The sequence below is a fragment of the Salmo salar genome, chromosome 12 (assembly GCF_965601325.2).
Source record: "Salmo salar chromosome 12, fSalSal1, whole genome shotgun sequence".
In the NCBI taxonomy this organism is placed as follows: domain Eukaryota; kingdom Metazoa; phylum Chordata; class Actinopteri; order Salmoniformes; family Salmonidae; genus Salmo; species Salmo salar.
In genome coordinates, this window is record NC_138302.1 from 59,680,147 (window position 1) to 59,694,386 (window position 14,240).

At 42.2% G+C, this 14,240-nt stretch overlaps 1 non-coding gene across 1 annotated transcript; it reads left to right on the forward strand.

The window, feature by feature from the left end:
- The first annotated feature begins 13,933 nt into the window (after positions 1-13,933).
- On the forward strand, positions 13,934-14,007 carry trnat-ugu (transfer RNA threonine (anticodon UGU)). The gene has a single exon. It is a non-coding gene; the product is annotated as a tRNA-Thr (tRNA).
- The last annotated feature ends 233 nt before the right edge of the window (positions 14,008-14,240 follow it).

Genomic DNA, 14,240 nt, shown 5'->3' on the forward strand with positions numbered 1-14,240 from the left:
TCCATTAACTCCCTCTGTGTTCTGTCAGACAAGTAACTCTTTAGTAACTCTTTATCCACATTATAGCCATAACACATACGTTTTTCCAGAAGCAGACTATGATCAATAATGTCAAAAGCTGCACTGAAGTCAAACAAGAATGAATGAATGAATGAATGACAGTCATATTATACTGTAATAGAAATAAGGCCCATAAAAAAAATATCCTCCCTCATCTTAAATGGCAACGACCGCCACTAGTGTCGTCCCTAACTAGACACACGGATGTGTTAAATATTCCAACACAGTGATTGTTTGAATAGTAACGCAACATGTGTCGTCCCTAACTAGACACAGGGATGTGTCAAAATCTTGTTTTCTTTTAAACACATTGTGTTGCTTTCCACTTAAATCCATTTTAAAATACTGTTAATTCAACTGATTTATTCAACTGATTCATACAATTTATAGTGCCATAAAGTTATACAATTTGTAACTGGGATTAAGGTAAAGTTAATCTCCCTGAAAACATGACAGCATATCCAATGGTCTGAAATAATTTATCCTAAACATTTCATACTTTTTTCTACCAAATAAGCGGGTGTCGAAATACATCACAAAATACATCACAGTGGCAATTATAAGAAACTCCTCTTCCTTTTAACATTCTTGAATGATGCAAACTATTTCTCCAAAACCACATTCACCTCTGTTGTCACAGTTCAGAAGGAGAAAACTTGGTTCTGTAAGTTTGACTTCAAGCAGACCACCATAGTCCCTGTGCCCAAGGAAGCGAAGGTAACGTGCCTAAATGATTACCGCCCCGTAGCGCTCACGTCTGTAGCCATGAAGTGCTTTCAAAGGCTGGTCATGGCTCACATCAACACCATCCTCCCCGATACCCTAGACCCACTCCAATTCGCATTCCGCCCCAACAGATCCACAGATGATGCAATCTCAATCGCACTCCACACTGCCCTTTCACACCTGGACAAAAGGAACACCTATGTGAGAATGCTGTTCATTGACTACAGCTCAGCGTTCAACAACATAGTGCCCACGAAGCTCATCAATAAGCTAAGGACCCTAGGACTAAACACCTCCCTCTGCAACTGGATTCTGGACTTCCTGACGGGCCACCCCCAGGTGGTAAGAGTAGGCAGCAACACGTCTGCCACACTGATCCTCAACACTGGGGCCCCTCAGGGGTGTGTAGTTAGTCCCCTCCTGTACTCCCTGTTCACCCACGACTGCGTGGCCAAAAACGACACCATCATTAAGTTTTCTGACGACACAACAGCCTGATCACCGACAACGATGAGACAGCCTATAGGGAGGAGGTCCCCATTAAAATTGACAGGCTGTAGTAGAGCGGGTCGAGAGTTTCAAGTTCCTTGGTGTCCACATCACCAACAAACTATCATGGTCCAAACACACGAAGAAGGTTGTGAAGAGGGCATGACAAAACCTTTTCCCCCTAAGGAGACTAAAAAGATTTGGCATGGGTTCCTCACGCCTCAAAAAGTTCTACAGCTGCACCATCAAGAGCATCTTGACCGGTTCTATCACCGCCTGGATTGGCAACCGCTCGGCATCTGACCATAAGGCTCTACAGAGGGTAGTGTGTATTGACCAGTACATCACTGGGGCCAAGCTTCCTGCCATCCAGGACCTATATAATAGGCGGTGTCAGAGGAAAGCCCATAAATTTGTCAGAGACTCCAGTCACCCAAGTCATAGACTGTTTTCTCTGCTACCGCATGGCAAGCTGTACCGGAGCGCCAAGTCTAGGACCAAAAGGCTCCTTAACAGCTTCTACCCCCAAGCCATAAGACTGCTGAACAATTAATCAAATGGCCACCGGACTATTTACATTGACACCCCCCTCCTCCATTTGTTATGTACACTGCTGCTACTCGCTGTTTATTATCTATTCATAGTTACTTCACCCCTAACTACATGTACAAATTACCTCAACTAACCTGTTACCCCGCACACTGACTCTCAGTACCGGTAACCCCTGTATATAGCCTCGTTATTGTTATTTTATTGTGTTACTTTTATAATTTTTTACTTTAGTTTATTTGGTAAATATTTTTTTACTCTTCTTGAACTGCACTGTTGGTTAAGGGCTTGTAAGTAAGCATTTCACGGTAAGGTCTACACTTGTTGTATTCGGCGCATTTCACAAATAAAGTTTGATTTGATATAAGTGGTCGTCAAAATACTTCACAGTGCCAATTCTAACAAACATCAACCAACACGTCTTGTTTTTCACATTCTGGAATGATGTGAACTGTTTCTCCAAAAAGACGTTCACCTCTGGTGTCACAGTTCAGAGGGAGGACACTCCCTGTTCTATAGGTCTGACCCAGTACACTAACTGAGTGTGCAACATGGATAGTGCTACAAATTCCAAAATCATTGTCAATAGTTTGCTGGTTTTGAAAGAGCAGATCGCTTTTTTTGCAAATATCCTACCTTGAAAGGAGAGGCATTTGGGATACAAACTTTTTCATCAGCAGCTCGCTCAATTTCCAGCTGAACATACTCTCTACTTGGTTCTTGTAAGCTAATGTTAATGCTAGGCGTTTCATTGGGCAGTGGTTACTTTCAAATCTCATGCACCATAACTTTACAAGTGGTGCAAACATTGCAATCATACGCCCATAATGAATCAAGAAATTATGCTTAGAGATGAGTGGTCTATCTTGATAGAGGATTTTAAATAGGTTGTGATGGTCTAAAATCAACTGCTTTAAAATCACAGCTAGTCCATTTGTGATTACAGGGGAACATATTATGCTGCATATTTCCCTCAGAAGACTGAACAACTGCCAATTAGGACTTTGCAAACTAACGTGGTCCAGTAAGAAAGGCAAGAAAATGATGACACACCACATTTAAGTGGCAATTGTTTTATGGGATTTACCGATGTTCTCAAGTTCAGAATTATGATTGGCTTATTATTCTCATTCCCATAATAAAAACTTGATATTCTGTCGTTTAGCTGTTACAAAGTGAAACATTTTTCGTCATAGATAAAATACTGTAACATTAGTTTTACTTCCAAAGAGGCCAAATCTTTTAATACATCATGCATTCTCAGTCAGTTACATTAAAGTATAGAAGTGTGTTCAAATGGGAGTCCCCTGTTGAGCTGGAATCATTAAGCCTGATTATTATTTATTTATTATTTTTAACCTTTATTTGACGAGGCAAGTCAGTTAAGAGCAAATTCTTATTTACAATGATGACCTACCTCGTCCAAACCCGGACGACGCTGGGCCAATTGTGCGCCACCCTATGGGACTCCGAATCACGGCCGGATGTGATACAGCATATAGATGTGATACAGCCTTTGCTGTTGATAACTATTTCTATTACTTTTCTCAAGCTTATCTTCACTTAAACACATGTTGAGCAGTTCATTTGTCAGTCAAACAAAAATTGCAAAATTTGTTAGCAGTTAAAAAACAGTGAATAAAAAGCAAGGTTGTCAGCTGTCAAGAGGCAAATGGTTCCATAGAGCAAATGGCTCTGACCTTTGATTTCGATCTCAATACCATGACTTTCAAGATGTCTAATGTCTGACAGTGGCTCCAATATTTTGCCAAACCCATAAACTTCTCTATCCACAGAAATAAACAGGAGGCACAAGTGCATGTTTGTAAGGTAATAGTTCTACTCAGGAAGCAAGTTCCTCAAAGAGAAATATACAGCCCCCATTTTGGTTTTAGAACCCTAAGGATTAGTTGTTGACAAATCATCATAGTACAATTGTATCCGCAAGGCATCTGGACAGCTACTGTTCAATGGATGAGTTTCAAACTGTGCACCTGTCACGGAAACTCCCTCTAGGTCATCAGGCTGCTGATTATCCCGCACACCTGTCACCATCATCAAGCGCACTAGCGCCTCATGACACTCACCTGGACTCCACCACCTCCTTTATTATCTTCCCTATGTCTGTCACTCCCCTTGGTTCTTTCCTCAGGTGTTATTGACTCTGTTTCATGCCAGTGCATTGATTGTGTTTTGTGTTTATTCTTTTGCTTATTTATTAAAACACTCACTCCCTGTACTTGCTTCCCGACTCTCAGCGCACATCGTTACAGCACCATCACAAGAGTCACCATTTTACCATCTACACTTATTATAGACCGCATATAGACCCTCTGCATTCTCTCATTGCTGAAGAGGAACTTGATGATAGAAATATACTGATGTGTCAGATGCTAGTACTATGTCACTTTCTGGCTGTATCATCTCTGTGCCCAAAGGAACATTTCTTTGGGCTTCACAAGAGAGAGTTTTTTCAGATAATTATTTACACATTCCTGCATCAAAGCCTGAACAGCAATATGAACTGAAGTGTCTAGGCCTGTAGTTTCCACAATGTTAGTGGATGTTGTTGCCCTGTCTTGGTCAAAAGGTTCCATTTACATTTACATTTAAGTCATTTAGCAGACGCTCTTATCCAGAGCGACTTACAAATTGGTGCATTCACCTTATGATATCCAGTGGAACAACCACTTTACAATAGTGCATCTAAATCTTTTAAGGGGGGGGGGGGGTTAGAAGGATTACTTTATCCTATCCTAGGTATTCCTTAAAGAGGTGGGGTTTCAGGTGTCTCCGGAAGGTGGTGATTGACTCCGCTGTCCTGGCGTCGTGAGGGAGCTTGTTCCACCATTGGGGTGTCAGAGCAGCGAACAGTTTTGACTGGGCTGAGCGGGAACTGTGCTTCCTCAGAGGTAGGGGGGCCAGCAGGCCAGAGGTGGATGAACGCAGTGCCCTTGTTTGGGTGTAGGGCCTGATCAGAGCCTGAAGGTATGGAGGTGCCGTTCCCTTCACAGCTCCGTAGGCAATCACCATGGTCTTGTAGCGGATGCGAGCTTCAACTGGAAGCCAGTGGAGAGAGCGGAGGAGCGGGGTGACGTGAGAGAACTTGGGAAGGTTGAACACCAGACGGGCTGCGGCGTTCTGGATGAGTTGTAGGGGTTTAATGGCACAGGCAGGGAGCCCAGCCAACAGCGAGTTGCAGTAATCCAGACGGGAGATGACAAGTGCCTGGATTAGGACCTGCGCCGCTTCCTGTGTGAGGCAGGGTCGTACTCTGCGAATGTTGTAGAGCATGAACCTACAGGATCTGGTCACCGCCTTGATGTTAGTGGAGAACGACAGGGTGTTGTCCAGGATCACGCCAAGGTTCTTAGCACTCTGGGAGGAGGACACAAGGGAGTTGTCAACCGTGATGGCGAGATCATGGAACGGGCAGTCCTTCCCCGGGAGGAAGAGCAGCTCCGTCTTGCCGAGGTTCAGCTTGAGGTGGTGATCCGTCATCCACACTGATATGTCTGACAGACATGCAGAGATGCGATTTGCCGCCTGGTTATCAGAAGGGGGAAAGGGGAAGATTAATTGTGTGTCGTCTGCATAGCAATGATAGGAGAGACCATGTGAGGATATGACAGAGCCAAGTGACTTGGTGTATAGCGAGAATAGGAGAGGGCCTAGAACAGAGCCCTGGGGGACACCAGTGGTGAGAGCGCATGGTGCGGAGACAGATTCTCGCCACGCCACCTGGTAGGAGCGACCTGTCAGGTAGGATGCAATCCAAGCGTGGGCCGCGCCGGAGATGCCCAACTCGGAGAGGGTGGAGAGGAGGATCTGATGGTTCACAGTATCAAAGGCAGCAGATAGGTCTAGAAGGATGAGAGCAGAGGAGAGAGAGTTAGCTTTAGCAGTGCGGAGAGCCTCCGTGACACAGAGAAGAGCAGTCTCAGTTGAATGCCCAGTCTTGAAACCTGACTGATTAGGATCAAGAAGGTCATTCTGAGAGAGATAGCAGGAGAGCTGGCCAAGGACGGCACGTTCAAGAGTTTTGGAGAGAAAAGAAAGAAGGGATACTGGTCTGTAGTTGTTGACATTGGAGGGATCGAGTGTAGGTTTTTTCAGAAGGGGTGCAACTCTCGCTCTCTTGAAGACGGAAGGGACGTAGCCAGCGGTCAAGGATGAGTTGATGAGCGAGGTGAGGAAGGGGAGAAGGTCTCCGGAAATGGTCTGGAGAAGAGAGGAGGGGATAGGGTCAAGTGGGCAGGTTGTTGGGCGGCCGGCCGTCACAAGACGCGAGATTTCATCTGGAGAGAGAGGGGAGAAAGAGGTCAAAGCACAGGGTAGGGCAGTGTGAGCAGGACCAGCGGTGTCGTTTGACTTAGCAAACGAGGATCGGATATCGTCAACCTTCTTTTCAAAATGGTTGACGAAGTCATCCGCAGTCATCCGCAGGGGGGAGGGGAAGGAGGATTCAGGAGGGAGGAGAAGGTAGCAAAGAGCTTCCTAGGGTTAGAGGCAGATGCTTGGAATTTAGAGTGGTAGAAAGTGGCTTTAGCAGCAGAGACAGAAGAGGAGAATGTAGAGAGGAGGGAGTGAAAGGATGCCAGGTCCGCAGGGAGGCGAGTTTTCCTCCATTTCCGCTCGGCTGCCCGGAGCCCTGTTCTGTGAGCTCGTAGTGAGTCGTCGAGCCACGGAGCAGGAGGGGAGGACCGAGCCGGCCTGGAGGATAGGGGACAGAGAAAATCAAAGGATGAAGAAAGGGAGGAGAGGAGGGTTGAGGAGGCAGAATCAGGAGATAGGTTGGAGAAGGTTTGAGCAGAGGGAAGAGATGATAGGATGGAAGAGGAGAGAGTAGCGGGAATTTTTTATTTAAATTGTGATAAGTTCTTCGGCAACCATTTTGACTAAAAATAATGGTAAAATCCTGTTCATCGGACATAGCATGGATTCCTCTGAGATAACTGATTAGTTTCCTGACATTTCCAGAGATTGCTTACATTTCGGACATACGTACATGGTAAGTTTATTAAGTTCAATTAAGACATATTGTCCAGCCTGGAACTAAAATACCTTAGGACATTGCATGGAGCTTGGCAGTGAGCTCCATGACTCCATGACCAGGTATTTTTCCACCAGGGATGGGCATGAAATAAACATACTCGAACAAAGAGAAAAAAGACTTGAGTTGTAAAGTGTATGCCAAGTTGCAAAACCAGTAAAGGCACGCCAGCTAGGGTTGTTGGGTTTTCTCTGATGTCTCAGAATTCTCATAGAGTGAAGGGATGCTAGTTCCAGCTGGAAAACATTAACAAAATGTATTTAAAATACTATTAATATATATATATATATATTTCACCTTTATTTAACCAGGTAGGCCAGTTGAGAACAAGTTCTCATTTACAACTGCGATCTGGCCATGATAAAGCAAAGCAGTGTGAGCACCTTAAGTGCATTGAAGCAAAGCATTTCTAAACCGAGCAAACACAATAAGAATGAGAAATGTCACAAAAAGTAATTTCACCCCCTTCACCGGTGGTCCGGGGGCGTCACTTGGTTTGCGCATGTATCGTCTTTGGTCATCCTGAAGAGTCCTCCGGAGGTTCCTAAGTTTGAGCTTTATAAATCCATTGTTGTATGATGGATTGTAGAAGTGTTCCTGGACAAGGGTTGAACAAAGGGGCATAAATAATATGCTTTCATTGAACATTAGCACTTCACTATTAAAGCTGCAAAACTGCTATCAATGCGAATGATATATCTATACTCGCATTTCTATCTGAAATCTGTCTGGTTGTTTCAAAACTTTCATGGGGCATGTTTAAATAAATCAATAAAGATGAAAACATGTTCTTAAATCTATATCAGTGTAAATCAGTAACTAGGGCTTCACTTACAAATCCTTCATTCTGCCTCAGGGGGGGATTTGAACCTTCAACAATAGGAAGACAGTGATTGTGTTCTTGGCCAGAGAGCTTGTCAGCACTAGATGGGTAACTGGGAAGAGTGAGAACACTGCAATTACCAAACCACTTCAGACGACCAATAATTAACATTTTACTGCAGTGGGCTAAATCATGGTCACACAGAGTGTTTCTTGGGAGTCTTCAACCAATCTACTTTGAAACAAAAGTAGAGACCTCACACACAAGGTTATGGGCTTAAACAAAGAAGACACCTGTACCATGTCCAATATAGAGTTGAAATGTATTCAATTTTGAGTTTGAATCCCAATATTACACTTTGGATACATGACAGAAGACTGAAATATAACAAAACTGTTTGACATAGAAACACAGGATTTTGGCCTTTTTTAAATGTGTATAATGTTGATTAATTATGAAATTCTGAAAAGTATTAATAACATTTCATCCATGAAGCCACTACTGCAGGAAAGGGGTCTACCCTCCAGACCAGGGGATGCCCAAGCTTTTGGACTTGGTGGGAATAAATGTAATTTCAGTAATCAGTTGTGGCCCACACTTTGGTTAGCCCTGAAGTCTGATAATCTGCCAATATCATTCCTTTAAATCAGTGCTTTAAGTACAGCATCATCCAGCCCTCCACCAACCTTGACAGGCAGAAGCGAAATGTAAAACTATGAATCATTCACACAATCGCAACATATAGCCAAATGTGCATGACCATAGCTAGAATTCCAGCGCCATTTACATCTGACTGATGATCAACTGGACAAACCACTTGAGTCTGTGTATCTGGCTGTGTGCTTGACTTAGTTTCAGGCTGAAAAATATAAACAACGAAAATATCAAAACTACTACATGAGAAAAATAATGGGTGAATTATTAGTACAATAACTACAATTACAAACAAAAATGATCAGAAGGATCCACAACCACAGAGACACTGACAGACAGAGATGGAGACAGACACACACAGAGAAAGAGACAAAGACATAAGAGAGGGGCATCCGACAACTGGACAAACCATTTGAGTCTGTGTGGTTGACATGAAGAAGATTATAAATGTATCAAAATCTTTGATGTCTGTATTGGAGTCTGCGTCAATAAAGTAATTAAATGAAAGTCTACATTGCAGTTAAAAAAATATGTCCAACTATGGTGCAAGACACTTGAGATTTGCTTGCATCTATTATTTCCACAGCATTGCAGAGTTGAAATATCTTCTGACAGATCTCTCTGCCATCCTGGAATATTTTCGCAAGGGACTTGACTGCAGCCTCTTCCATTTACTACAGTAGGTAAAAAAATAAAATCATTGTGTAACTTGTTTTGTTGTAATGGGATGGAAAATTACCACATATTGCAAAATCCACTGAAAGGTGAATTTTTGGGACATTTTTATTAATCTCCCAATTAGCCGATGCCAATGGCAATGGCGACAGCGAGTCTTACTGGGGTCCCAAAAAAAAGACATTACTGACAAAATACTTTACAATTTACATATATTTATAAACATGAACATGTAGTGTGTGCATCTATCCATTACACATACCTGTCAGTACATACACACAACAAGTAAGTCACATGGGGAGAGGAATTTTACCGTGAGATGTTGCTTTATTTGTTTTTTGAAACCAGGTTTGCTGTTCACTTGCGCTACATGAGATGGAAGGGAGTTCCATGCACTCATGGCTCTGTGTAATGCTGTACGTTTCCTTGAATTTCTTCTGGACTTGTGGACTGTGAAAAGACCCCTGGCGGCATGTCTGTTGGGGTATGTGTGTGTGTGTGTCAGTGCTGTGTGTAAGTTGACTACAGTATGCAAACAATTTGGAATTTCCAAAACATTAGGAATTTCCAAAACATTAATGTTTCTTATAAAAACAAGAAGTTATGCAGTCAGTCTTTCCTCAACTTTTAGCCAAGAGAGACTGGCATGCATAGTATTAATATTAGCCCTCTGATTACAATGAAGAGTAAGACGTCCCACTCTGTTCTGGGCCAGCAGTAGATTAACTAGGTCTTTCTTTGCAGCACTTGACCATATGACTGGACAATAATCAAGATAAGATAAAACTAGAGCCTGCGGGACTTGCTTTGTGGAGTGTTGTGTCAAAAAAGCAGAGCATCTCTTTATTACGGACAGACCTCTCCCCATCTTTACAACCGTTGAATCGATATGTTCAGGGGCGAAAATCTGATATCCACTTTGGAGGGGACAATTACATGAAATTTTCTCAAGAGCAATTCCTGAGGGGGACACCAAAAGTAGTGCTGTAACACATAGCCTACATTGTAATATGGTAAATGTATATTGAGGAACCAAAGAAATAAGGTGTTTGCCGTACTCCTAACTACCGGTACCCAAAACTACAGAACTAATCACAACAGCAATACCATTGCCTTAACAAATCTTAGTTCAGTCACCAGTTTAAGTTGAGAGTGGGGGTATCCATGGCATTTTCCAATTATGTTCCTATTTTATAAGTAAAAAAAATGGAGAACCTTTCATAATGTTGCCAAACAAAGACTCAACAAACTTACCTGAGACTCCCTGTCTCTGCCAGTCTGTCCCTGCATATCTGTCCCCAACTCTGCTGTCTGTGTGCCATCTGTTGCCTGCTCTGCCTAATGACATCATTGTGAAACATTTCCATTAGAATTTCATTTCTTTCTTATGAACATTTAATCAACTAGTCTTTGAGATATTAGGCTACTAGGGTTCTTACTATGCGTTTTGGTGTATTGAAAAATACTCTGATGTCCGTCTTTTATTTTTCTGCCATTTTTCTACCTGGCTGGCTGGCTGGCTACACACACAGTGTGTAGGTTATTTACAGTAGGAGATGGGCTTCTATCATCTTCAATCATTCTATATGGGCTTCGATCTAAAAGGTAGCTAGCAAATGTGAAACGGATTAAAATGACAAGAGTTGACAGCTGTATGAGTTCACCATTTACACAACATATGCTGCAACCTTTTGTAATTTTAATAGTTTGTTTCATATTGGCTGGCTTCCAACAATAGCTGAATTTGCAAAGCTAGCGAGCACCAATTCAGTTTCAGTGGTGTTTGCTATAATCTTTGCTACCCGGGTTAAATAAAGGTGAAATAAAATAAATAAATACAAGTTCCCTTGCGACAATTTAGCTTTTGCAACGAGACCATTAAATATATTTAAGACAATGGTAGAAGAGAGTGTAGTTCTGTTCAGTTTGGACTTCAGTTTATCGCTAACCTTATCACAGGGACTTTGAAGCACTAACTTACATCATCTGCATGCTGATTCCATCTTTGACGACGCCACATAAATGGAATAGGTACTAGCTAGCTTAATAGTTAATATTTGCGTGCTAGCTCTGCATATTCAGCTAGTGCGTGTGTGCGCGATTGACTGGATGAACCTCACGGCAGTTACGTAGCAAGCTAAGGAACTGGCAGTGGATCAAACCATTGTGAGGAAAAGGGCGGGGGGGTCGCAATCTTTTGAAACTTAAAAACGCGTTATTAAGTGTCTATAATCAGCACAATTGCTTTCATTGCGTATTATTAATATTATTTAAATTACATAGTTATGTTTCAGTGATATATTGGGGGGGACAAATCATATTTTTCCCAGGATGGGGGGGTCGTGTCCCCCCCGTCCCCCCCGGGATTTCCGCCCCTGGATATGTTTTGACCATGACAGTTTAAAATCTAGGATAACACCAAGTAATTTAGTTTCCTCAACTTGTTCAACAGCCACACCAATCATTACCAGATTCATTACCAGAGGTCTAGAACTTACGGAATGATTTCTACCAAATGCAATGCTCTTAGTTTTAGAAATGTTCAGGACCAGTTTATTACTGGCAACCCATTCCAAAACAGACTGCAACTCTTTGTTAATGGTTTCAGTGACTTCATTAGCTGTGGTTGCTGATGCTTATATGGTTGAATCATCAGCATACATGGACACACAAGCTTTGTTTAAAACCTCTACGGGATCGATGTCCCTATACCGGGACGGTTGAGCTAACATGTGCTAATGTGATTAGCATGACGTTGTAAGAAACAGCAAACTTTGCAGGACATAGACATGTTTTATATGGGCAGACAGCTTACATTCTTGTTAATCTAACAGCACTGTCCAATTTACAGTAGCTATTACCATGCTATTGTTTGAGGAGAGTGCACAACAACAACAAAAAACTTTTTCACAGTAACTGGTTTGATACATTCACCTGAAGGTAAATAATGTACTTGCATTCAGTAATCTTGCTCTGATTTGTCATTCAGAGGGTCCCAGAGATAAGATGTAGCATAGTTTTGTTTGATAAAATCTATTTTTATATTCAAATGTAGGAACTGGGTTCTACAGTTTGAACCCCTGCTGTTTCTGGCTCCGACACCCACCCAGCCCGGCCATCTAGATGTGTGAAAGTTAGTGCATAAGCCAATGATCCACCATATATTACATTCCTGGGAGTGTGTAAACTTAAATTGTGTATTACCATATCATTTTTGTATGTTCTCTATAGTTATGTACTTGAAAATGTATCAATTGACCTTTTCGGCACATTTGGGCAGGCTTCACTGGATCAATCTGAAGCTTTGCACACACACTGCTGCCATCTGTGGCCAAAATTGAATTTGCGCCTTAACTGCAACATTATATTATGGCCTTTCTCTTGCATTGCAAAGATGATAGAGCAAAAAAATATAAAACATGTTTTTTTTTTAAATGATCTTTTACCATATCTAATGTGTTATTCTCCTACATTAATTGCACATTTCCACAAAATGTTCAAATGGTTTCAAGCATATGCATATCCTTGCTTCATGTCCCAACTCTAACTGCCTGTAGTTCAGGTATGTCGTTACAGACACTGGTCTCCAAGAAAGTAGACCTCTGTTTACATCACATACATTATCAAGCTTTTCACACATATTATTTAGTACTGACTGTTAGCACTTGGTGGCCTATAGCAACAACCCAATAGAAAAGGCCTCGGTGTGCCAGCTAAACCTGCAACCACAACACTTCAATAACACTTGACATAAGATCTTCTCTAAGTGTTACAGGAAAATGGCTCTGAATATATACAGTACAGCAACACCTCCCCCATAAGCATTCCTGTCTCTTCTATAGATGTTATATCCTTGTATTGCTACTGCCGTATCATCAAATTAATTATCTAAGTGATTCTCAGAAATGGGTAATATATGAATGTTATCTGACCCTTTTTAAAAATGTTGCCTAAGATTTCATACCCAAATCTAACTGTCTGTAGCTCAGCCATTGAAGCAAGGAATTGCATATTCTTGATACCATTTGAAAGGAAACACTTTGAAGTTTGTGGAAATGTGAAATTAATGTAGGATAATGTAACACATTAGATCTGTGTACCATCATCTTTGAAATGCAAGAGAAAGGCCATAATGTATTATACCAGCCCAGGTGCAAATTCAATTTCGGCCACTAGATGGCAAATCAAATCAAAGTTTATTTGTCACATGCGCCGAATACAACAGGTGTAGACCTTACAGTGAAATGCTTACTTACAGGCTCTAACCAATAGTGCAAAAAAGGTGTTAGGTGAATAATAGGTAAGTAAAGAAATAAAACAACAGTAAAAAGACAGGCTATATACAGTAGCGAGGCTATAAAAGTAGCGAGGCTACATACAGACACCGGTTAGACAGGCTGACTGAGGTAGTATGTACATGTAGATATGGTGACTATGCATATATGATGAACAGAGAGTAGCAGTAGCGTAAAAGAGGGGTTGGCGGGTGGTGGGTGGCGGGACACAATGCAGATAGCACGGTTAGCTAATGTGCGGGAGCACTGGTTGGTCGGCCCAATTGAGGTAGTATGTACATGAATGTATAGTTAAAGTGACTATGCATATATGATAAACAGAGAGTAGCAGCAGCGTAAAAGGAGGGGTTGGGGAGCACACAATGCAAATAGTCCAGGTAGCCATTTGATTACCTGTTCAGGAGTCTTATGGCTTGGGGGTAGAAACTGTTGAGAAGCCTTTTTGTCCTAGACTTGGCACTCTGGTACCGCTTGCCATGCGGTAGTAGAGAGAACAGTCTATGACTGGGGTGGCTGGGGTCTTTGACAATTTTTAGGGCCTTCCTCTGACACTGCCTGGTGTAGAGGTCCTGGAAGGCAGGCAGGCAGCTTAGCCCCAGTGATATACTGGGCCGTGTGGCTCAGTTGGTAGAGCATGGTGTTTGTAACGCCAGGGTTGTGGGTTCAATTCCCATGGGGGACCAGTACGGAAAGAATTGTATGCATTCACTACTGTAAGTCACTCTGGATAAGAGCATCTGCTAAATTACAAAAATGTAAATGTACCCTCTGAAATGCCTTGCAGTGAGGATGCTCTCGATGTTGCAGCTGTAAAACCTTTTGAAGATCTCAGGACCCATGCCAAATCTTTTTAGTTTCCTGAGTGGGAATAGGCTTTGTCGTTTCCTCTTCACGACTGTCTTGGTGTGTTTGGACC